Source organism: Meles meles, chromosome 13, assembly GCF_922984935.1.
Source record: "Meles meles chromosome 13, mMelMel3.1 paternal haplotype, whole genome shotgun sequence".
Classification (NCBI taxonomy): Eukaryota; Metazoa; Chordata; class Mammalia; order Carnivora; family Mustelidae; genus Meles; species Meles meles.
This window is the reverse complement of record NC_060078.1, coordinates 25,548,934-25,571,511: the sequence shown is the minus strand read 5'-3', so window position 1 is coordinate 25,571,511 and position 22,578 is coordinate 25,548,934.

Below are 22,578 nucleotides of genomic sequence, written 5' to 3'. Positions count from 1 at the left end.
AGTTTTTAAGACCTGCACCTGAGAGAGGCGCCCCTAAACCCACAGGACTCGTGTCCACAGGCCCACAAGCCCCCAGAGAAGCGGCGCGGCTCTTGCAGGCCTCGCCCGCGGGGACTCACGCGCCCAGGGCGCAGCGCTGCAGCCATTGGAGGGCCGCCCAGACGGCGTGCGGGAGAGGCTCCGTGGCTTGCCTCGGACCTGGGGCCTGAGGACAGGCACCTGATCTGACACACATCTGGGGGTTTGCCAGTGTGCTCACTGCCCCCCGGAGCCTGGCGGGGCAATCTCTAGGCTGGGGTCCTCTGCTTCAGCAGGTGGGTGCCCTCTTGGAGTTCCAAAGCACCAGAGCACAGTTCCCCCTTCCCAGCCCAGTGGAACCTTTGCAGGGATCCGGTGCCCCCGCGCCCCCGGTTTCCGCCTGGTGGCCTGGGCTTTGTGGCGTCTGCGCCAAGGAAGCCCCTCGATCACCTGACTTTGGCTGCGGCTCCCCATTGGCTGATAAAGAAACCAAAGAGGCAGTGATCTCATTCAGCGATGCTTAAGGGCCAGGAGACTCAGCCACCTACTCCCCAGCGCGGGCTTCCAAACCTAAGTACAGTCTTTCTGTATTTGTTCAAGTCAGTGAAAGACCTGAAAATGGGAATTTTTTTTAATTTGTAATTCTTATCTTGGAGATAATCCTAAATTTATTTCAAGGAAATAAACATGGGCATTTTTCAAGATTTTAGCTATAAAATATTCATGACATCTTAGAAGTAGAATTAAACATGAATTTTTCTCTTCTCTTGCTTATCTATGTGTTCTATAAAAACAAGAATTACTTTGAAATTTTTTTAAGACTTTATTTATTTATTTGATGGAGAGAGAGAGCAAAAGCAGAGGGAGCAAGAGAGGAAGAATCTCCCTCCTAAGGTTGTGGGGCTCCATCCCAGGACCCTGGGATCATGACCTGAGCCGAAGGCAGAGACTTTAACCCACTGAGCCACCCAGGCGCCCCTATTTTGGGATTTTAAAAAGAGGTTTTAATATCGTATTATTATTACTTTTAAGGTTTTTTATGTTTTCATTAAACTCAATTAATTATAATATATAACGTATTATAAGTTTCAGAAGCAGAGTTTAATGATTCATCAGTTGCATATGACCCCCAGTGCTCGTTACATCAATGTAATGGGCTCCTTAATGCCCATCATACAGTTACCCCATCCCTCCACCCTCTCCCCTCCAGCAACCCTCGGTTTGTTTCCTATAGTTGAGTCTGTCATGGTTTGCTTCCCTCTCTGTTTTCACCTTATTTTATTTTTCCTTCACTTATCTTATGTTCACTGTTTTGCTGTTGTTGTTGTTGTTGTTGTTGTTGTTTTAAAGATTTTATTCATTTATTTGACAGAGAGAGCGAGCAAGAGAGGGAACACAAGCAGGGGGAGTGGGAGAGGGAGAAGCAACTTTTCCGCAGAGCAGGGAGCCTGATGTGAGGCTCCATCCCAAGACCCTGGGATCATGACCTGAACTGAAGGCAGACGCTTAACCACTGACCCACCTACCCTATGTTCATCTGTTTTGTTTCTTAAATTACACATATGAGGGGCGCCTGGGTGGCTCAGTGGTTAAGCCTCTGCCTTCAGCTCAGGTCATGATCTCAGGGTCCTGGGATCAAGACCCAAATCGGGCTCTCTGCTTAGCAGGGAGCCTGCTTCCCCCTCTCTCTCTGCCTGCCTCTCTGCCTACTTGTGATCTCTGTCTGTCAAATAAACAAATAAAATCTTTTTTTAAAAAATTACACATATGAGTGAAATCATATAATTGTCTTTATCTGAATGAGTTATTTCACTTAGCATAATACCATCTGGTTCCACCCATTTCATAGCAATAGTAAGATTTCAATTTTTGATAGCTGAGTAATATTCCATTGTGTACATATATCACATCTTCTTTATCCATTCATTAGTCATTGGACATCTAGGCTCTTTCCATATTTTGACTATTGTGGACATTGCTGTATAAACACTGGGGTGCAGGTGACCCTTCTGATCACTGTGTTTGTATCCTTTGGGTATATACCTAATAATACAATTGCTGGGTCATAGGGTAGTTCTTTTTTAATATTTTGAGGAAGCCCCATACTGTTTTCCAAAGTGGCTGCACCAGCTTGCATTCCCATCAGCAGTGTAAGAGGGTTCCTCTTCAGAAATGGTCTTAAGTCAAACCATGAGAGACTGTGGACTCTGAGAAACAAACTGAGGGTTTTGGAGGGGAGGGGTGTAGGGGGATGGGTGAGCCTGGTGGTGGGTAGTAAGGGGGGCACGTATTTCATGGAGCACTGGGTATGGTACATAAATAATGAATCTTGGAAAACTGAAAAAATAAGATTAAATTTTATTAAATTAAATAATTATTAATAAATAAATTTAATAATAAATTAATAATAATAAAAACAATAGAGCAAATATAATAAAATAAAAATAATAAATAAAATTAATTTTTTAAAAAGGGTCTTAAGTATTATTAACTATCCTCTCATGTTCTACCATTCTATGACTCTACAGAAAGCAAATATTAGATTTTAGGTTATATTAAATCTCAAGCTAATACAAGCCCATTGAAAATATTAGAGATTGACATTTTGAAAGCTATTGGATGTTATAGTCATTATTCTCGTACTGTCCTGTGTTGCTTACAATAAAGACAAGTCACTGACGATGTCCCATCCTACCATGACTGCTTTTTGACTCTCATCTCTCAAGTTTCACCCCCTTCAAGAAATGTTTCCTGGTCCAGGAATCTGGTTTTTATGGCTGCCTGCTGGATCTCCATAGAATCCAATATATACCTGAATCTTTGCCCTTAACCATACTGGATGTGTTGTCTTACCTGCTTCCTAATTAGACTAAAAGATCTCTGAGGATTAGGGGCTAATTCTTTTTTTTCTTATGGTTTTATTTTTTTATTTGTCAGAGAGAGAGAGCACAAGCAGGGGGAGAAGCAAGCAAAGGGAGAAGCAGGCTCCCTATTGAGCAAGGAGCCTGATGTGGGACTTAGTCCCAGGACCCTGGAATCATGACCTGGGCTGAAGGCAGATACTTAACCAACTGAGCCACCCAGGTGTCCCTAGAGGCTATTTCTTAACAGACTTTTTATTCTCAGGTGCCAACACAGTATGTTTGCGAATGAAACACTCCTTAAGAATAAGCGGAAGGTAACTATTTCTTAATAAGATTCTGCATTCCATTCTAGCATATAGTTTCCCCCCCCACACACACACACCAAGTGGTTCTTCAAACACCAGCTGAGTGTTCTACAATTCAGTTCAGTCCTGACACTGTCTATGGAGACAGCTCAGGTAGCACAGGTGAAGGGCTCCCTCCTCCCCCCTCCCCTTCAGAGCCAGTTCGAGTCCAGCTTACCTGAGGTTCTGACAAACCAGCTATAGATCAGAGATTCTAATGACCCCCCTCCTTGAGCTTAAATTGCTAGAGCAGCTCACAGAACTCAGAGAAATGTTTTAATTACTAGATTACCAATTTATTTTAACTGGATATAATTTATTTTTTTTTATTTTTTTTTAAAGATTTTATTTATTTATTTGACAGAGAGAGAGATCACAAGTAGGCAGAGAGGCAGGCAGAGAGAGAGGAGGAAGCAGGCTCCCCGCGGAGCAGAGAGCCCGACGCGGGGCTCGATCCCAGGACCCTGAGATCATGACCTGAGCCGAAGGCAGCGGCTCAATCCACTGAGCCACCCAGGCGCCCCTTAACTGGATATAATTTAGTAACAGCCAAATGGAAGAGACTCATAGGGCGAGGTATGGGGAAAGAATGCAGTTTCCATGCTCTCTCCAAGCATGCCACTGTCTACAAATCTACATGTTCACCAACCCAAAGCTTTCCAAACACCATCCTTTCAGGTTTTTCTGAAGGCTTCCTTGTGTAGGGCATGATTGATTAAATCATTGGCTATTGGTGATTGAACTCAATCACCTCCAGCCCTACCCTCTGGTCAGGAGGCTTTCGAGGCTAAAGGTTCTAACCCTCTTACCACAGGGTTGGCTTCTCTGGCAGATGACTCCATCCTTAGAAACATTCCAAACATCCCCTCATTAGCATAACAAAAGACACCTTTCTTCCTCCCATCAAAGGAAATTCCAAGGGTTTCCGGAGGTCTCCACGGGAGCAGAGGAAGACCAAATAAATATATTTCACGTTATAATTACCATTACCGTGAACAACATAAATTAATGTTTTTAAGTCTTCATGGTCAAGTTTTTAAGGCTCTTCTGAATTTCAGATCATTTCTAAATGAATTTCGCCTAAATTAAGAGAGAGTTTCTTGACATTTCCTGAGCACTCTGCCAATTCTAAGAATGTGTGTGCGGTCACCATGGTTTTTTACCTGACCGTAATATGGCTTAATATTGTTTGGAAAATTTTATCCGTATCTGCCCTAGTTGCATTCATTGTGCTAAGAGAAATACCCTGCATGAATTCTCTGTTTCCAAAGTTAATTTGGCAAACATCTGTTACAAGAAAATGGTCCAGATGGTTTTTGACATGTAGTGATAATAAATAAGTGGTCCTTTTTACATATTGCATGGTGTTTGCTGTAGCTTTCTATTAAAGGGATGTGGTTTTTTAAAGGGGGGGGATAAACCTCATGGCCACCCAAGGCACATGGAAACACATGTGACTCGTGTTTCTGAATGCCAGACCACTCTTTAGAGATTCAAAGAGGGTCACATTACCAGGAATATCTGACATGTTGCTGACCCATGACTCTTTCTGGTATGTCAATATCTCCTACCCGGTGCTATACTCATATTATCTTAATCTTGTCAACAACCCCCTGCGGTCCCTATTATCATCTCTATTTCTAAATGAATAGCCCAAGGTTATGAGTAAGGAGTAGAGCATGTGACACCATGCCCATGTTCCTAACAGCCACACGCTCTACACATCAGTGGTTTCTGAGCATCCCCTACCAAGCTGTGTTCCCTGGGAACATGCTCCCGGGTGACATTTATTGTCCAGACCTTCTTCACCTTCAGAGTAGACAGAGGCACCTTGCCTTCCCTCTGAAGCCCAATGGCAGTCCCCTCCCATCATGCAGAGGGGCACAGGACAGCTGTCCCCTCCCAAGCCAGTGGCCCTCTTTACCATCCAAATGGCAGCTTATCCCTCTATCTCACACAGCATCTTCAAAAACCCCATCTCTGCCCAAGATCCCTCTCTGCCAACAAGGGACCAGAAGACTAGATCTAAGATACAACCTCTGCTTTCCCCTCCCCGGGGAGGTGTTTATCCTCCTGCCAGAACCCACTAGTAACCAAATGACTGTACACCAAGCTGGAGTCAGAGGCAGGCGGGCACCAGAATATCACCGGAAATGTAACCAGACAGAGAATCTGTATTTACCGAAACTCTTTCTGGGAAGGGCGGTGTGTAGTTGAAGGAAATACGTTACTATGTGTTGTAAAATGGTAAGATCCCACGAGGGTGTGTAAAGTGGTTGCTAAGCTGCCTGTTAGGGAAAGGATCTAGGTAGCCTCTGAGTGTGACTTGTGGAAGGTGAGCAAGGTTCAGTCCAGTGTGGACATCCTCTTGTAACAGTGAAGAGGCTGAGGGGGCTGTCTCCCTCCCACAGAGTGTTTAACCTTTTCCCAAGTGAAGAGATTTTGAACAAATACTTAAAGAACACGAGTTTGAAGGCACCAACTTGAGATACAAGCCTGCCCTATACAAACCTGCCCTATAGTTTTTAGCAATAGATATGGCCTGGACTGCTGCCGTAATTCCTACCTTCCATACAACTCTTTCTAGAAACTGACTCAACAGGGAGTCTGCTTCTCCTTCCTGCTCTGCCCCTGCCCCCTGCTCATGCTCTCTCTCAAATAATCAAATAAAATCTTTTTTTAAAAAAAGGTGATAAAGGGCCAGGAGGACAAGCCTTGCAGCAGAAACAGCTTGCATAAAGTGGAGACGTCAGAATAAAGCCCCAGAGTCCAACTTTGGCCGGCAGGACAATCTAGCCTATCACCTGTTTTAGTGTAGATGAGTTTTGAAACCTAAGAATGTCCTTTGCTTTTTTTTTTTTTTTTTTTTTTTAAGATTTTATTTATTTGACAGAGAGAGATCACAAGTAGGCAGAGAGGCAGGGAGAGAGAAGGGGGGAAGCAGGCTCCCCGCCGAGCAGAGAGCCAGATATGGGGCTCGATCCCAGGACCCTGAGATCATGATCTGAGCTGAAGGCAGAGGCTTAACCCACTGAGCTACGCAGGCGCCCTTGCCTTTGCCTTTTTTAATGGTTGAGGTGGAGGGAGAAGGTCACAAGGAGAATACCATTTTGCGTCCAAGAAGTCTTATGAAATTCAAATTTTAGTGTCCAAAACTTTTAGTGTCCAGAAGCTTTATGGCACACAGACACACCCATTCATTTCCACACCATCCGAGGTATAGCGGCAGAGTGGAGTACTGGCAAAGCAGTGTGGCCCCCAAACCTAAGATATTTATGATCTCATCTTTTATGGAAAAAACTGCCGAGCCCCTGGGTCAGAGCAGAGGTTCCTCTCGAGCATGACACAGAGAAGAAGTGTTACCAGCTCACAGGAGAGTATAAAAAAGAAGTATAAAAAAGTAGATATTTCCTAAATAATTGTTATTTAATATTTAATTGTAATATTTAATAAGTTAAACTTATTCAATTTAAAGAAGAGCCCTTTATCCGAAGATGACATCCTTCTTGCTTTTTGTGGGAGCAAAAAGATGTGCTTTCTGTTACCCAGTGAGAGTGAGTGACAGTTTGGTTCTGTTTAATCTCTTCATCGATGCTGGTTGATACGCACGGAAGGAGCAATGTCTTCTCTCTCTCGCCTTTTCTCAGCTTCTGTTTTTGGCATCCGGCTATTCTGCCCACCCTTTCTCATTCTTCCCAGCTCCAATACAGCGCCTCTGCTGCAAAGTTAGCGACCTCAAAAAGAATTCACACCCCACAGAAATAGCAAAGGAGAGATAAGACAGGTTATCTGCCACCTGTGTTTAAAGGTAAATGTCTGGTTTCGTGTGATTAAGTCCCAAGAAGTTCCATCATTTTATAAGCCAGTTTTCCTTCTCAGTAAAAGAAGGGGCTTCCATATCTCCTCATCAGAGCACCGGGCTCGGTACCTCTCCCACGTGGCAGGCGCTGAATGAATGTCTGTGCTGAGTTTTTAGGGGTTGATTCTAAAAGTATCAGTTTTAGGCTGTTGAGTGATCCTGATGAAAGTTGCTGTCAAAGCAGACAGAAAGACTGCCTCCCCAAACCAAGCCAGATACACATTCCTAGGCAAAACGATAATTCTTAAGTGTACGTAATTTTAAATAGATAGATGATAGATAGATAGATAGATAGATAGATATGTTGTACCTTTTTGTAAAACTTTCTACTGGTGTAAAATATGGAGACGTGCACAGACAAACCAGACTAGTGCAACTCCATGACCTCTCGGAAAGCAAACACACCCTGTAACCAGCATCCAGGACATGTCCAGCCCTTAGAATCCCTTAGTGCTCCAGGCCAGTCACTACCCACAAAGGGTTAAAAAGCCATCCTGACTGCCAACAGCATTGATTAGTGTTGCCTGTTTTTCGTGCTTTATATAAGTGGATCACCTAGCATATCCTCTTTGGTGGCAGGTTTATTTCCCTGCATGCTGGAGGAGGCGGGGTGGGAAGAGACATCTGCCCTCACAGGAAAGAGTATTTTATCACCTACGCTGCTCTGAACCATAACACAGGGTGAGAGTGAAAAAGCAAAACTGAGGGCGCCTGGGTGGCTCTGACTCTTGGTTTCGGCTCAGGTCACGATCTCAGGGTGGTGAGATGGAGCCCTGAGCCGGGCTCTGCACTCAGCGGAGAATCTGTGAGATTTTCTGTCTCCCTCTCCTTCTACCCTTCTCTGCCGCCCCATCACCCCGGGCTCTTTCTGTCTCTCTTTCCCTCTCTAAAAATAAATAAATCTTTTTGGGGGTGCCTGGGTGCCTTGGAGTTTGGGTGTCTGCCTTCTGCTCAGGTCATGATCCCAGGATCCTGGAATGTAACCCTGCACCGGACTCCCTACTTGGCAGGAAGCCTCCTTCTCCCTCTCCCACTCCCCCTCTCTGTGTTCCCTCTCTCACTGTGTCTCCCTCTGTCAAATAAATAAAATCTTTTTAAAAAATAAATTAAATAAATAAATATAAATAAATCTTTTTTTTTTTGAAAAACTGATTTTTAGTCCATTTTATTATTATTATTTTTAAATTCTTTACAGACAGGGTACATCCTTATTGTCTACACCTGGGGTGAACTCTTCCCATCACCCCTTGCACAAGTACACCACTGTTTCACCTACCATTCCTTTTAGAAGACGTGTTTATCTGATTGTGTGGGGATGTAGATGATTCCTTTTCATTGCCGCACACAATCTCATTGATCTCTTCTACCAATCTCTTCATTCATCTTCCCTCCGTCCCCTCGCCCCCGCCCCCCAGGAACCTATGCATGCATATGTCCCTCCAGAAGCACTTTCCGCCCTCGGGCCTCTTGGACTTCTAGGCCTGTGTATCTGGGCACACTCCAGCCCCGCAGGCCATCGTCCTGGAGTTAGAGGTTGCTAGCCCTGCAGTGCTCATACCTAGAGAGAAAGGCCGGATAAGACAGACCCCTTGCTGCCCTGTGCTCATTGGATACACAGAGCCTATGAACCGTAACACAGCGTGAGAGTGAAAAAGCAAAACTGAGGGCGCCTGGGTGCTCTGACTCTTGGTTTCGGCTCAGGTCACAATCTCAGGGTGGTGATCTCAGGGAAAGTCATGTCTCCCAGGTGGGCTTCCTGACTCATTTTATTTTGATGCTCACTGTGACTCTGAACATTTTCGTGTGTCCTTTGGTGACCATATGGGTGTATTTCTGCTGGATGAACACGTAAGAGTAGACCTCCTGGGTCATGGGGTATAAGACAGTTAGCTTTGATATGCTGCCAAACAGCTTGCCAAATGGTTGTACCAATTTACCCTCCCGCCCGCAGAGCGTGAGCACCCCTGCTGCCCCACATCCTTGCCACCACTTGGTATTTCTGTCTTTTCATTTAGGCCATCCTGGAAAGTGTGTTTTATATATCCAAATTATGAAATACCAGGGAATACCTAGGTTACTGGGGATACCCATTTCTTCAGAAGGGATCCAAAGACGAAGGAAAATATCAAATTCAAACAGACACAAGAAAGCCTCAAAGATCAACTCTATGTTAAGGGAACATGACCATGAGAAATAGGGAGACCTACGGAAATCAGTGATGTTGATTTAACAAGTATTTATTGAAGACATGTTGTTATGTACAGAATTGTTCTCTATCTCCCCTCAGCCCCCATATTTCATGTGTTTAACATTCAGGCCCAAATAAGCTTACACATCACTTCCTTAGGCATCAACAAGCTTGAGCCACCAAAACAAAACTAATGATAAAAAGGTAACAAAAGGGGGCACCTGGGTGGCTCAGTCGGTTACCGTCTGCCTTCAGCTCAGGTCATGATCCCAGGGTCCTGGGATTGAGCCCCTAGTCAGGCTCCCTGCTCATTGAGGAGTATGCTTCTTTCCCTCTCCCTTTGCTCCTGATTGTGCTCTTTCACTCTCTCTCTCTATTAAATAAATAAAAATAAAATCTTTAAAAAATTAAAGGGTAACAAAAGGGAATTATTCATGGAACTTAATTAAAACTTATAATAAAACTAATTATAATAATAATTAATAATTGGCTTATAAAATAAGCCTTCCTCTCTGTAAATTGTAGACACCTCATCCCATCCTTATGAAAGTAAAGGGAAAGTGGTTTTTTAAAAAGATTTATTTATTTATTTATTAGAGAGAGAGAGAGAGAGTGCTCTCTCTTTTGTGTGCACACAGAGGGAGAGGGAAAAACAGACTCCCTGCTGAGAGGGACTCAAATGCGGGGTGAGGGGGGGCTCCATCCCAGGACCCTGAGATCATGACTTGAGCTGAAGGCAGATGCTTAACTTAGCCACCCAGGCGCCTCTGGAAAATAGATGTTTTTTTCAGAAAAGTTCATATGCCTCAAAATGCACCTGCAAACAAAATTCCCAAATCATAAAAAATAATATCTAATGCTAAGAAAGTTAGCTAAAAATTCTACATTCCAAATATAAATGGATTTCCAAACAATTTAATTTTTTTAAAGAATCTGACAAAATTTGAAAATAAGTATATTAATTAAGTTCAGTGAAGAATGTTTCATCTTTGTAAAGCAAGAATTTGTGAGCAAAAATGATAAGAGAAAAGGTATATGAGAAAGAATGAATTTAAAATCTTTGAAGCAAAAATAGAGTGACTAAAATTAAAAATACAATAATCAGGAAAACTCTAGCCCAGGTACATTAAACAAAAAAATTAATGAAATGGAAGATAACAGTAAAAAACGTCCCCAAAACACAAACAGGTATAAAAAATGAAGGATGAAGGGCACCTGGATGGCTCAGTCTGCTGAGTGTCTGCCTTCTGCTCAGGTCATGATCTCAGGGTCCTGGAATCAAGCCCCATGTCAGGCTCCCTGATCAGTAGGGAATCTGCTTCTCCTTCTCTCTCTCTCAAACAAATAAGTAAATAAAATACATCTCCTATTAACAAATGAAATATTGTAAAATCATTAAAAGGAAGAACTTGAAGTTCAAGTAGCCACACAGATCCATCTTAACGTGAACCAATGTAAGCAAGTTGCAGGATGAAATGCATACTAAAATACCATTTCTATGACCTTGAAAAATACCTACAATATATTCTTCATAGATATGTACACATATGATAGCAGATATTGCTATGGTCCAAATGTTTGTTCATCCCTCCCCCACCCCCGCCCCAGATTCAAAAGCTGAAATCCCACTGCTCTATGGGATGGTATTAGAATGTGGAAGGTAAATAGTTCATGAGGTCATAGCCTTCATGAATGAGATTAAAGCCTTTATACAAGGGGCTCAAGAGAGCTCCTTTGTGCCCTACCCCCATGTTGGGATACAATGAGAAGTCTGTGACCCAGAACAGGGCTCTCCCTTGACCATGCCAACACTCTGATCTCAGATTCTTAGCCTCCAGAACTGTAAGTAGTAAATTTCTGTTGTTTAGAAGCCGCCCAGTCTGTGGCATTCTGTCAGAGCAGCCCAAATGGACCCGGAAAGGATTAAATACATATGGCATTGAAAACATCCTAGGCAAGGAGGGGTGTGGAATTCAGGACAAGGACACAGGGGATTTCAACTAAATCTGTAAGTTTCTACATGTTTTAATCTGAGCAGAATTTAATATGTTAAAAGTGGTTTTCTCATTATCTTTGAAATTCAGCTAAGGCCCTACAGCCAAAGAGACTTCCTAGACACATTTCTGCAGAATTTTATTAAAAAATGATCAAGCTGATCCTTCATATCTTGGTCCCTGTTAGTTCTCTCCAGAGATTTTATTTTATTTTTTAAAGATTTTATTTATTTATTTGACACAGAGAAAGAGACAGAGAGAGAGGGAGCACAAACAGAGGGAGAGGAAGAGGGAGAAGCAGGCCTCCTGCCAAGCAGAGAGCCCAATGTGGGGCAGGACTCTGGGATCATGACCCGAGCCAAAGGCAGACGCTTAATGGCTGAGCCACCCAGGAGCCCCTCTCTCTAGCCATTTTAAAAGAAGGCCATACATTCATTTAAATGGGATTGGGGGGCGGGGGGAGTTGCCCCCTCCCATAATCGAATGTTTCTCACCTACTGCCAAGCCAAGAGAGAGGCTCCAAGCAAATCAGTCACAGGGACCAAGAGTGCCCAAAAGACAGTAAACTGCCATCTTGCCTCTGCTGGATGTTTACAGAGCCCTAAAATCGAAGGCCCTGGTACTACTTGGAGACCAAAGAAGAGAAGAAAGAGGTCTAGGGAAAGACAAGAAGCATCGCAAGCATTTGTTGGCACCTATACCTGGGCTATTCTGTCCATCTGGAGAATTCAAAAGCAGAAGACTGGCTGGACCAGCACATTTACGGGGCAGGGACAGAGGGCCGATTAGATGGGTAGGCATTTGGCAGGAAAAAGCCACATGATGTCTTCCTGTTGACCAAAGGGACCTGTGGGGTATAGCGAGGCATAAGCCATCCTGAAGAGACTCTACCACCCAAGACCACTGAGGGCAGGGGTCCCCAGCAGGAAGAGGCTGTGCAAGGTGAGGCCCCGAAGACAGAGCAAAGGTTGAGAGGATTTCAAGAAGCCAACCAGAGAATGACTTAAAAGCTTAAACAGTATGAAGCCGCATTCACGGGTTCTCTAAATAACCAACATCCTCACCTGAAGAACCTGTCTTTGGATGCTCAGATTAATGGAGGGAATGAGTATCATCTAGAATTAGCCAAGAGAGGACTATTACACTATCAGCTAAATATGAACCCCTTTTGCTCCACTTTAATCCACATACTGGACCCCATGCTAGAGCAATTAGAAAGCAAGAAAGAAGCAAAAAACAAAGTCAAAAAATTCTTGGAAGAACCCTGATATCTTTCTTCACAGAGTCAGCAGCAAGAAGAGGTAAAGAGAATGGAACTGAAGTTCAGAGCACGAAGCTTTTTCATCTCTTGGCACAGTCCAGTGTGAGCCACAGGATCTACCAGAGATGTCAGTCACCGGGCAAGGAAGGGAGATTGAGCAGTGGTTGAAAGCCCTTGGGAAGAAGAAGTTCCTTCCCATTTATATCTCTCAGGGCTAAACTCACTCAGGAGGTAGTTACAAAAACGGGCCAAAATGTTTCTATTTAGTGAAGCGTGAAGGTGGGTGTTCCAGCCAGCCTTCAAGATGGTCCCAAAGACTGCTGCCCCTGCTTTTCACACCCTGTGTAGTCCCCTACCACATGGTACCAGACCCAGGCATACCAGTTTGAGTGACCAGTAACATACGGTAGAAGCCAAACATTCCTTCTGAAACTAGGTTCTAAAAAAAAGACTATGGCTTCCCCCTCTCTCTCCCTCCCCACTTCCCTTCCTTCTTCCCTCCTACCTCCTCTCTCCCTCAGGCTCCCTTCTCCTCTCTTGCTCTGGAGGAAGATGTCAAGAAACTGTGAAGAAACTGAGCCTCTGGCAGATAGCCAGCCAGAAACCAGAACCTGCCACCAAATGAGAGTTAGTTAGGAGGCTGTTCCCTCCACCCCGGTTGGCTTCGAGATGACCGCCGAGCCTCCTGAAGCCTGGAGGGAGACACTAGCCCAGAAGCACCCAGGGAAGTCACTCCCTGACCCCCGACCTTCAAACACTGTGAGATAATCCGTGTTTTGCTGTTTAGTCTGCCTGCACTGAGGCGATTCGTTAAACAGCCGTGGATAACTAATACAGCAAGTACACCGAAATTTGATCTATTAGCTTGATGTTCTTCTGAACGTCTAAACTATCTCCCAGTGATTTACATATAGATCATGAAGATTTTTCCCATGTTCAGCATCTTGAAGCTAAAGTAAAGGGCTCCTTCAGGGGTGAGCACATGATCTCTAACTTGGATGAGCATCCTTATGGTCCCCTGAGAGCCCGCTCATGAAAGAAACCGTGCTTGGGAAGTCAGAAGTGACATGAAAGGTGTTACTCCAAAATCCAGTTATTAAAATAGTCTACAGAACCCGTGGTCGCTGGTAAAGGAATCAAGCCGCAGCACCTGGAAAGGCTAGATAATACAGAAGGAAGAGGAGGGAAGAGGGACAAGCAACATTGCGGCAGTGTTCCTTACTGACACTAGATGGTGATAAAGTTTTATCGTGCAATTAAATTTCAATTACACAGTTTGGCTAGGGTAGAAATCCTTTAAAGAGCATCCCTTCAAGAAAGCTAAGCAAAACCTTTACCTCATTATTACTTGGTTCATACTGGTTTTGAATTATAATTTCTGAGTAGAAATCAAAACTGAGTTGCTTGCATTGATCCCTGACCTATATCCATCTTTGGAAGGAGGTAGTTTAAATAAAGTAAATGTACTTAGAAAAATGCACTTTACAAAAATTAATAGCAATTTTAATAACTGTACTATTAGCATGCATTCAGTTATTCCCAAACAAATCTGAACTTTGGGATAATTTAGGCAGAGCTGAGTCATAGTTTGCTTTTGAAAGATCAATACCTCTAAATCAAACCAGGAAAGCCCTCCAATAATTATAGTACGTTTTCATTCCTTTCCTTCAAAATATTTCCTGTTACAAGAGGTTGTCTAGCTTAATAATTAAGAGCACAGACCCTGGAACCAGATTGCATAGATTTAAATCCTAGTTCCCGTTTGGATTGTATCTTAGTATCATTTTGTAAATGAGTTACTGAAAAAATAATATATGTGAAACACTAAGAATAATACTTACAATTTCAAAATGATGTTTAAATATAAACTATAGTTATCATTCCACATGCGTTCCCTGTGTCTGAGGTACAAAGTGCTATGAAGGGTGCCTGCGTGACTCAAGAATCTGCATTGGACCCAGTTCATGACCCCACTGTTCTGGGAGGGTTCCCTGCTCAGCAGGGAGTCTCCTTCTCCCTCTGCCCCTCCCCACACTAGTGCGCTCCCTTTTTCTATCTCTCCCTCTTCTTGCAAAAACAAATAAATAAAATCATTTAAAACAAAGTGCAATGGAAATGTATAGCAAACACTGAAGCTTGAAATCCAGGTCAATTTCCCAACGTTACACAATAAGCGGAGTCCAAGTCCACGGATAAAAGAGACAAACACCGGGAATTGTACTTTACTATTGACAGAGGAGGTATGCTTCCAAAGAAGAGGCAGGACTGGAACACAAAACTTGTAAATCTTGAGACAATGAACCTTCCACTGCACCACAACAAATAATTCTTAATTATTGCCTGAAGGAACTCCTAAAAGACACGTCTTTGGCAATATTGGCTGCTAGTTCACTGACAGATGAAATTTTGAAATATTAACAAACACTTCCATCCATCTGCATTATTTTAGTTATCACCACCCTCTGCCTCATGGGATGTTCTGCCTTACTTGCCTCAGAGATGGAATGATACAGCAGAATCCAGAAAAAGAAAACATTTTTTTCTCTGTTTTCTTCTTCTTCTTCTTCTTTTTTCTTTAGATTTTTACCTTAACTCCAGCTAGCTCACATACAGTGTTATATTAGATTCGGGTGTACAATAGAGTGACTTGGTGCAAATATCGTGCTCCTCACAACAAGCACAATCCTTCAACCCCATCACCTATTTCACTCATCCCCCACCCCTTTCCACTCTGGTAACCAACAGTGAAAACCAAATATTTTTAAACCTTTGGTCCAGGTATTAAGGCAAAAAGATTTAGAAGGAAACCTGACATGTTAGAACAGAACTTCCCATACTGTTAATACTCAAAGATTCCTCTGATACGGAGGACTAGGGAGATTTGAAAGGAAAGCAAAGATACCAGTAGGCTCCAAAGAAGGGACTCTAGTCTCATCCCACTGATGTCCTAGGCTGAGCCCTCTGATTGAGGCTGGGGAGCGAAGGATAATGAAATGCCCAGATATATTTGGGGATTCTGGAGCAAAATATTCTGCCCCCTCTCTAGGTAGAATCTGGAAGCCAGAGGACTCGCTATTCCCGGGTCCAGCATATGCCCAGGAGTAGATAGAAAATCTGTATGCTGGATCCAGACAGATGGTTCTGTGAGTCCCACAGAGCTTTCAAAGCCACAGACTGGGGTGGTGGCAGCAGAATGATGCCAGAAATGCAAGACAAGCACAGAAGCAGAGTTTCTCATGGTGCAGCTGGCAAGGAAGCATTAGAATATTCCTGACACAGAGAGAGCTACAGCCCTGAGAACCGACAGCAAGAGGCTTGGCTATCAGAAGCCAGGAGGAGCACAGCAGGAACCACCCCGGAAAGTGGGTGTATCCTTTAAGATATTGACCCAGCTGCTTTCACAGAGACCAAAATAACAGCCTTAGCAAGACAGAACACTCATTTCTGTCCTATGCAAGTTCAAGGTAGTAGCAGTCCAGGGAACTGGTTCTGCTCTGCTCTACCAGTCCAACCAGGAGCCACTGCTCCCCCACCCCCGACCCGCCCAGGATATTACCCTTGTGCCCTCCAGAAATCAAGGGGCTCGTCATCACCCTATCTTCATTCCAGCCTTGGAGAGAAAGAAAAAGGAACATGGAAAGCTGAGGGTCAGCAGATGCTGCTTGAGGACATGACCCAGAAGTTGACGCATTGTTCCCGTTCACTACCCATGGATCAGCCAGCCCTTAGACACGTGTCCATACCTAGCTTTAGGAGACCCAGGAAATGCAGTCACTAGCTGCACAGCCATGTACCCAGATTAAAATAAGGTGATTTTTTACTAAAGAAAGAGAAAATGGGTATCTGTAGATAAGTGGTGATCTTTGTCCTGTCGACACCTCATAAAAACCAGGTGGGATATGTAGAAAGGGCAATATTGAACACTGTCAAATGCCTCCATTCTGCATAAATCCATAAATATTTTGAATCTTAGATGCAACCCTGGGTAGGTAGGGGAGGCCTGAAAATTAACAAAATTAAGTTTCTTGCACTTCATGGAATGGAAACATAAAATAGAAATTAAATTCAACTATCAAAAAAATGAAAGATACATTTTAGTACACCTTAGTTTGTGGACTGGCATTTATAAGCTACTCTTAACTCAGACTATTTAAATAGGCTTGAAAAAATAAAGCTGTAGTTCTCTACAAAACCTTGACAGATGCTGATTTTGCAATTATTGTGATATAGTAACAAATTAATAACAACGAAGACCTTGTTAGATATGTTTTTAAATCTTCAGTATTCTAAACAGTTCTGCCAAATTTATTTATTCTGTTTATCTCCAAATTCCTATGCAGTTTATTCCCAAACTTCTTTCCACAGATGGCTATGACAGGTGTGGGCATGTAATCTAGAACAGTCCGTCTGTAGACTGGCCAGTGCGTTTCAGATGGCTTTCAACAAAGGCTCTGCCCAAACCGATTATGATGATAAACAAGACAATAAGACTGTCCCTCTTGGACATCTGATCCAGAAGTAGATTGGAAAGAGTGTGATAGAACTAATTAGAGGAGCAAAGAAGTCACAGAATCAGGCTATGGTCTCAAGGTACCATCAGTTAAATAAACACCTGATGTGAGATAGAAATCACCATCCATCCTTGAGCTGGAAACTCAAAAGCAACTGATCTGTTTCCCTACGTTTTCTCCTTTTTCTTGCAGGTGGGTTGGAGACATGGATCTAGTTCCCGCCCATGAAAGGTGAGAAGAAGTGTCTTGTATCACTTCTGGGTCCAGGTTCTGAGACCCAGGGGGAGTCCTTCAATTCTTCCATTCCTTGTGCAGTGACTTTGGAAGCCACGTGTTAATATGGGAACATCACAAGATGGAGGCGCCTGGAGTCTGAGTGGAAGAAAACCTCTACTGACAACCTCATTTTGTGTGGGCACGAAATAAATATTTGCTGTGTAAAGCCCCTGAGATTTAGAGCTGGCCCATTGTCGTAGCTAGTGGGTAGTTGTCCAGACTAACACAGTAACCAAATGTCTCAGTGTTGCCCATGCTATAATTGTTCTAAGGCTAATAATTGCACAGTTGCAACTTACCTTTAAAAAGAACCAGTAAGTCTGGAATAGTCCTATACAGCTGGGGTCTGTCCTGACCATGGCCGTGTCTGTTCTGATTACGCCCTTGCTATCTCATTTGGTAAACATCATATATTGCACTATGTCCTTCGATATACACTGTGAGTACTTAAAAATGTAACATGTATTTTTAAGTTATAAGCCAGAAACTTTAAATTAATGGATCAAATCCGAGAGACTTACTCTATACATGAGACAAAAAGAGAAAAAGCTTAAATACAGGGGAAGAAAACGAGACCAACTTAGAAAAAAGAAAAAGAAATAAAGTCTTTATGTCTTGAGTTAGTAAGATCAAGAGGAAACAACTGAAAAGAGAAAATCGTTATCTATCTATGTGAGAGGAAATGTATTAACGTGTAGGTACCCTTCAGTTATTTTAGTCTGTAAAATCATGGCATTCCAAGAAGAGATACCATTTCGTCTTGCTTCTTAGTAATTACCTGTGCCTCTTTGTTATATGCCCATCACTTGAATACACTTTGAACAATCGTAATGTATTTCATATACATTCCTCAAGTTACAATTTGTGTTTCATACACTGGTAAAATAGGAAAAGAGGTCATCTAACCACTAACATGAATGTTTTAAAGGATTATAGCCCATTTTCATTTGATTCTCTCTCAAGATAAAAAGATTGCCTTTAGCATGCAGGGAACAAAACTCTCAAATTGTTCTTGTCCTTTCTGGACTTATTGTTGCAATTATCATAGTACCATAGAATACATATGTATCCAAATAGTGCATATTACCTTAGATAAATCTTTAATATTTAATTATATATTAAAATGATATTTCATTTAATATGCTTAGGACATAAAAAGCTACCATTGTTATAGAATGCAAACTAGAATTCCGAAGTTTAAAAATATATTCCATTTATAACCTGCTTTCCCTACAAAGCTAATAACATGAAATCAATTTTTTTAGCATTGACTTAGATAATAAAGTTATTTTTAACCAATAAAAGGACAGTTCCGTTAACTTCCAGGCCAAGAGTTGATTGGGAACCTGAATGTGAGTAAAGCTATTTTCCTGAAACTCACCCTCCCATGGAACGCTTAACCAGCTGAGCCACCCAGGTGCCCCCCCCATAGGGCATTTCTATATTCAAATACCTTTTGGGTCTATTGTACATTGCTGCAGCTTACCACACACTTTTAAATATAGTGATCCTCTGAACAGCTCTGTGAGATAGAGAAGACAAATTCTTATATTCCTAAGGTACACCAACCCAGCATACTGACCGTCCTCAAGTTGAATTCAGTCCATAGACCTGGATGTCTATTTTATGAGATTCATAAACTTTTTTGGAGTTAGTTGCCAATATTTAAAAGTTTCAGACTTTCACACTTAAAAATTTTTTTTTTTTAATTTAAAAAACTTGGGGCATCTGGCTGGCTCAACTGGTAGAGCCAGCGAGCGACTCTTGATCTCCGGGTTGTAAGTTCAAGCCCCACCTTGGGTGTAGAGATTATTTAAACCTATAATCTTAAAACAGAAACAAAAAGAGTCTTGCTGTCCCAGAGGCCCACATTCCCAAGTGGTAACAAGTGGCTTCAGCTGAAGTGGGTAGAGGCTGCCCCATTTTTGAGGGCTCTCTCTCTCCCATTCACTTCGATCCCCACTATGAACCCCCCAAGACCGATAACTGAATCAGTTGCCACTATCTTGTTCCGCGGGGCTCCTTCGCGCAAAGCGTCACCCGCCTGGCCTCTGGGGTGTGTGGGAAAAGGATTCAGCCAGGTCACCCCAGTCAGGCCAGGAACGGTGGGGGTACGCCACTAGAGCCGAGGCTAGTGGTGCTCGTTGGAAATGCACGCAGCTGGATTTGGAGACAACTTAGTAGGTTAAATATGGAAAAGACCTTCACACATCATCTCAAACTCCTCATTGTACAGAAGAGGAAACTGAGGTCCCAGGGGGCCCCGTGACTTGTGCCGTTTCACACCGCGAATTCACAGAAAAGCCCAGCTCAGAGGCCAGGTCTTTCAACTTCGAACTGAATCCCCTGGAAAAACAGAAACAGCGGGGGAAAAAAAAAAAAAAAAACCAACTGCAGAGAAAGGAAGGAGAGTAGGGACGAGCTCTCCCTTCCCCCGCCCCCAGGCTGTGGCAAGCAGCCAACTGCAGCTCACTGCATATTTAATTTAAACCTTTGTCTGCCCTGGCAAGGACAAAGTACAATCTGTTTTATGTAAAAAGTCTTCCCTGAGGAAAGCCTCGGCCTCCAGCTGCGAAACTGATTGATGTTCCTGAAGCCCCCGGGAACCTCGGCCGGGATCCGAGGTTGTGGTTTCCAAAAAAAGAGTTTGTGAAAAGGGAAGCGCTGAAAACAAATTTTTTTTCCTTTATTGTGTTTCTCTCAATCTGGGAGAACTAGACTGCAACATGAGGGGGGAACATGCAAATAAAGACTATCTTTTTTTTTAAAAGGAGCTTTCGGAGTTCCACAGGGGAGGGGCTCCGGAGGCAATCTGCTGGGGGAGGAAGACAGGAGATGTGTCTGGAAGCTTTATTTGCATAGCAAGCACTCTGCTTTACTTAGATTGCCCCTTCCAATCAATAAAGATACCAAAATGTTCTAAAGATGCTTTAGCCACACTTGGCAGAAGACCCAAAGCATTTGTATTTCAAATACAAAGATGTTTGTATTTGAAATGGGTGTGAAATGTTCTAATAGAGATTAAAATCCATGTTATTTTGAGAGTTTTGTGGTATTCCTGATACCCGGTTAAGGAGACCCCGATCTGGGGTGACACTTCTGGCGACACCAAGGCCAGTTTTGAAATCCAGTCCTTGAGTTGCCTCAGAGTGCTCCTGGACGAGGCAGGGTCAGGGCATCTCCTGCCAGGCTTCTGTTCCAGCCCCGGTGATGTTGACACCAACTTGGGGCCCCACGCGCAGACAGCACCGAAGGGCTCAGCCCCAGCGTGAGAAAAACCTACAACAGTTCTGAAGCTAAGATGAACCCATAGGACCGGCCCTCTCCACGGGCCCTAAGTCTCACCTAGAGCAGAGTACGTGGCAGTCTGAGAGGCAGACGAGGGTTAGGGTTCAAGGGCCTGCCTTCACCTTGTGGCTCTGTGGGGGGCTGAACTTCAGCTACGAGCCAGAACAAAGCCACGGCCAGGTCAGGGCTAAGGAGCTGGGGCCAATCTTGGGATGGTGCCAGGACCCAGAAACCACTGCCATGAGCCACCAGCTGGCTCTGGTCCCAAGACCATGTGCAGCTGCCCAGCAGGCCAGACTGGGCCTGCAGACTGGCGCGGAGCCAACGGCCCCATTAGGCCTCCAGGGCTCTGCTCCCGTCAGGCTCACACCCAATGGCCCGTGTACTTTGGCATCAGCATGCCTGTAGGTATATTCTGAGGTGGCTGAATAGACCTTCAGAAAAGCCGCGTGACCTGCTGGTTCTTACAGTTCTGGACACGACCCTGTTGTTCTAAAAATCCACAGAGGTCAAGACGGAGAGTGGCAAATCTCTGAAGCTTGTTGGCCTAAAGAAAATGAAAGAATCGACTACTTCCCTTAACTCTACGTGGTATAAGATGCCTGTCATTAGGACTCTGACAAGAACAATCCAGACACCACTGGCTGTGCAAAATAGAAATCCCACCTCTTACGCCCGAGCCAGGGGAGGCAAATCAATGAATGGCCATATACACAGCTGTTTCTAGATGTGCTTCCCGGTGTCTTGAGCATTACGCTTTACCGAGAGCATTAACGGCAATGCAATCATATTGAGAAAAGACTGAAAGGGGGGAAATTTTGATTAAAAAAAAAATTATAGTATTCCTTTTATATACTAGATCATGTTCTGTATCAGTGGTTATTCTCCAAAGCAACTGGTCCCACTGACCTCCTGGACACTCTGTTCCAAAAGATCAAGCTTCTTCTTCCCCTAATTTTGTTCCCTGACAAACTCGTTAGGCCCTCTCCAGCTTGGGTCCAAATCCCACCGTCTTAACAAGCTGTATACCTAGTCCATCTTTACATTCTCCTCTCATCCGGGAGAATCCTATACAATCGTTTGGTAAACTATGGCCTTAGGCGCGCTCTCTAATGAGAATAAAGGTCAGCATCCTACCATGCGGCCAGCAGGATCAGTCCCATGGAGAGTAGCCCAGTAGGGCTTACTCTATAAAGACAAATAAGAAGAGATCTCTATACTAGGGAAGCTTATAATCTAGGCGAGGCCGTGGATATGCTGCTTAACAAGGTGATAAGTGGAAGCCAGCAGTGTGAACCAAGTGTGAGAGGATCAGAGGCAGCAGTGATTAATTATGCTGGGTGTGGGCATTAAAGATCTGGGACTGCTTCCCAGAGAGAGTAATGGTTGAGCTGAAACTTAAAGGATAAGCAGGCTTTGATCAGGAGGAAATTTAGTGGGCAGAGCGCTCAGCAAGATGCCTTCCGGGAAGAGCCATGGTGCAGAGACTTCCAGACGCTGAGAAGTGATGATGTACGAAATGTCAGGAGCGCGCAAGACCGTCCGTCCGCTACAGCTGAAGTTTCTGGTATAATGTCAGCGTGACACAAGAGAGAATCAAGAGTTAGCTTAGGCCAGAGGATGACGACCTTGGAAAACGAACTCCGAGGACTTTATCCTGAAGGCAGGGGTGAAGCAAGTGAAGGGTTATGAGCAACCGGCTGGGAAAAGAGTTGAGGTTCGTGTAGTGTGGGTGACAAGCAAGATTTTCTAGAAATGACTCTGGGAGGTCACTTGAGGCAGCCTGGGCAGGCCTATGGGAGCAGGGCCTTCCTCTTCTCCTAAGGAGGATGGACTCCGTCCAACTCAACTCAGCTTCCTCTATAGAACTGGAGCCTTCTTCTCCACCCCCTCAAGTCTCCAATCTCCAAAGCTGAAAAACCGGCTTTCCCGGACATTTTGGAAACATTTAACACTACTTAATGCCTGGTGCCCC